The following is a 4,115-nucleotide window of genomic DNA, read 5'->3' on the forward strand; positions in this document are numbered from 1 at the left end:
CACGAGTTCTGTTACTGGTTAAAATTAATGTACTTATTTCTGAGACACCCTGTATATATACATATTTTAATAATACTACTTTATTTTTTCTCAGTTTTTACATTTTGAAAGAACATTAAAATAATTGTAAACGTCGATTTTTTACGCTATTAAATTTTCGTAAAAACCTGTCGAAGTCCAAAGAATTGGTACGGTACTTTTCAAAAGCCAGAAAAACCAAGTTTGCCAATCTTTGATGCGTCATTGAACGCGGGACGATTTATTCCGGTTAAAACAGAGAATGTAGATTCACAAACAGCTGTACTGCATCCAAAAATTCGTGCAGTGGCCAAAAACATTAGGTAACAACCAATTTGTTTCAGTTTATTGTTAGATATTAGAAAAGGGCGACCCTGTAGGTTTGTCATGACAACAAACAAGAACACATGAATAATTGTAAAAAAAGTAATGAGCTGTTGTTTTTTTGTATTCTGTATTTTTGCGTTGTATTTCCTAAAGTTCATTAAAGCTTCTACGAGCACGTACCTCTTGACTCCTTTTGAGTTGTGGACGGGCAAGAAGCCCAACGTTAGCTATTTTAAGACTTTTGGTTGTCGTATATTATGTCATCAGAAGAAACCAAATCAAGATAAGTTCCGACCAAGATGTAAGGAAGGCCTTTTCGTCGGATGTTCAGAAGAAGTCAAGGGATTTAGAGTACGGTTCCCAGAAGAGAGACGAGTATACGTAGCTCGAGACGTAAAATTTATAGAGAAAATAGATTTAAAGTTGAATGATGACTGTGAAGATCTCGTTCTTCAAGATCTGGAAGAAGGAGACGTCATACCTCCAACTTCCACGATCGACGTTCCCATAGATCCTATGATCGAAGACAATCGACAAGAAATCCAAGATAGCGACCAGAGAGCAGCAAGTGAAGAAGAGGGTTCCGAAAATGAACATTTCGATCAAGAAGAAGCGGCATCAACTAGACGTGGTCCAGGCCGTCCCCGAATCGAAAGAATTGGCTTGAAGGGAAGACCTCGAAAACGATACAACCTCAAAACCGAAGAAACCACATTGGCAAGCGAAGCACCAGTATTTGGTTTTCTTTCCGAAATTCCATTAGATCAAGCGTTGAACGGTGCCGATGCGAACGAATGGTTTGAAGCTATCTGCCAAGAAGTAGAAAGCATTGTTAAAAATGATACTTGGAAGTTGATACAGTACCCCAATGGAGAAGAGATCATCGGGAATCGCATAATTTTGAGAAATAAATACAAATCTAATGGTATGCTAGATAAAAGAAAAGCCAGATTAGTGGCACAAGGTTTTAACCAGAAGCCAGGTGTACATCTTAATGAGACGTTTGCTCCTGCAGCTAGAATGAGCTCTATACGTCTGCTCGTATCCTTGGCAGCAATTCACGACATGAAGATTGAACAGCTCGATGTAGCGAATGCTTACCTGAATGGTACCCTCGAAGAGAAGGTCTTCATGAGACCTCCAACCAATCTAGCTAATATTCTTGAGTCTATCATACAGAAACGAGGCCGATCAAGTGTAGTCGGCGAGAAAGCCGCAAGAATGTTGGAAGACTTTAGGGATGGCAAGCAAATTTGTCACCTACAAAAGTCCCTGTATGGCCTACGCCAGTCCGGTAGAAGCTGGCATATGATGTTGGACAAGGTATTGCGAAAACTTGGTGCGATTCCAACCAACGCCGATCCGTGCATATATTGTGTTGGACGAGGGAAAGATGCAACGATGGTTGTTATTTATGTCGATGACATACTGATAATGTCAAGAGATTCTAACAGAATCAAGCAATTTCGAGAAAAATTGTGCACGGAGTTCGAAGTGAAGAAACTCGGTAATGTTGGCTATTGTTTGGGAGTCGAGTTTGAAGTTGAGAAGTCAAAGATAACTATGCACCAAAGAGGCTACATCTTAGACCTCCTCAAACGTTTCGGCATGGAGAATTGCAACCCGATATCAACTCCCATGGATCCGCAGACAAAGCTCGTCAAACCAACGACCGCTGAAGAAGTGAAGAATTTCCCGCATCGCGAATTGATAGGTGGCTTGACATATTTGGCCATCACGACTAGACCTGACATCAGTCACGCAGTGAGTTCCTTGGGACAGTTCAATAACTAACATGGCAAGGTCCATTGGACAGCAGCGAAGCGAGTGCTTCGATACACAAAATCAAGAAATTGATCAAGATTGACGACCATATACTAGAGTTCAACGATCAATTAAAAGTTTAGGTGTGTACATTGATTGCGAATTAAAATTTCAAAACCACGTTAATAGTGTTCTGGCTAAATGTTATGCTAAGTTTGGATATTTGTATCAATTTAAACAGTATTTGGATAGTAGTACTAAATGGAAACTGTGCAATACCCTAATGCTTACAAACTTTGATTATTGTTCTTCAGTTTATTATGCTCATTTAACTGTAGAGTACAAAAACAAAATCCAAGTGTTTCAAAATACATGCTTACGGCACAGTTATAATTTGCCTTTACGTGAACATGTTACACCATTGTATTACAAGCTTGGTATGATTAAATATAGTGAGAGGATAATGTTAGCAATTACTAAATTAGTGTATAATGTTTACAAAATGTGTGAACCTCTGTATTTAGTGACGTACTTTGTCAAACGTCAATATACAACACATTTAACTCTAAGAAATAAAGAACCATATGAAATACCGTACCACAAGCATGAAAAATTTAAGTGTTGCTTTGCATATATATGTGTGAAAATTTTGAATGAATACGATACTTTGTTTAGATGTAGCACTAGGTTTGATTGTGTTAAGAGTCGGATTATACGAAAATCACTGGAGAAATATCGCGATGTACACTAGGAAAACCTCTTTATCAATAATAAATCTCTTTGTCAACAATAAATTGAAGTACCAGGACATACTTATGTTAAGTAATTTATTTTTGTTATATAGTTAATAGGGAACGTTGAAAAGCGCTTTGCGAATCGTTGCCCTTTTAGATGTTGTACACTGTACTTGTCTAATAAAACCATGTTTATGTTTATATCTGAGGGGTACTCTGAACTATGGTTTTGTGTATACAAACTGCCCCGATCCTGTAAGAGGCTACGCAGATGCCAACTGGGCAAATTGTGCTATTGACAGACGATCGTATATTGGATACGTCTTCATGTTAGCAGAGGGACCCATTCCGTGGGACTCCAGGAAACAAAAAACTGTGGCAGTATCATCTACAGAGGCTGAATACATGGCATTAATAGAAGCAGCCAAGGAAGCCACTTTCATCCAGAAGTTCCTGCTGGAGTTAGAGTTCGCACAGTTGTCACAAATGGTGCTATTCAGTGACAACCAAGGCGCATTGAGACTGGCTCAATATCCGGTCTATCATGCGAGAAGTAAGCGCATCGACCTTAGACATCACTACATCAGAGAAGTGGTGAAGAATGACTCATAAACTATACAACATGTCCCTTCGGAAGATATGATTGGTGACATCTTCACCAAGGGTCTTGCAAGTATAAAGCATGGTCCCTTCACGGAGCGGCTAGATCTAGCACAACCCCGGATCGAGGGGAAGTGTTAGATATTAGAAAAGGGCGACCCTGTAGGTTTGCCATAACAACAAACAAGAACACATGAATGATTGTAAAAAAAAGTAATGAGCTGTCGTTTTTTTTGTATTCTGTGTTTTTGCGTTGTATTTCCTAAAGTTCCTTAAAGCTTCTACGAGCACGTACCTCTTTATTCGTAATATTTATTTTTTTGCATGTTTAGTAGTAGGCTATGGAATAAAATGTGACATGACAGTTGCTTTTTTTTATACGGTCAACATTAACGTTAGGGTGATATTGCCAAATAATATACCCTGTAAGAAAATAAAGGGCTGGTGGGTGGGGCTAGTAAATATGCTTCAGCAATCGGCATTATATTGAAATTTTATTACTAAATTGAAATTTTTAATGTGTAAGTCTTCCAGGGGGGGCAACCACAACTGCTAGGGGGGGCTCAGCCCCATCTTGCCCCCCCGTAGCTACGGGACTGAGCTGACGTCATCAATTTTTTGGAGGGGATAAGCAAATATATTTTGACTAAACATTTATTATGCTCTTTATAA

Source organism: Zophobas morio, unplaced genomic scaffold (assembly GCF_036711695.1).
Source record: "Zophobas morio isolate AGI-343-1 ecotype UQ-CSIRO unplaced genomic scaffold, CSIRO_AGI_Zmor_V1 ptg000030l, whole genome shotgun sequence".
Lineage (NCBI taxonomy): Eukaryota > Metazoa > Arthropoda > Insecta > Coleoptera > Tenebrionidae > Zophobas > Zophobas morio.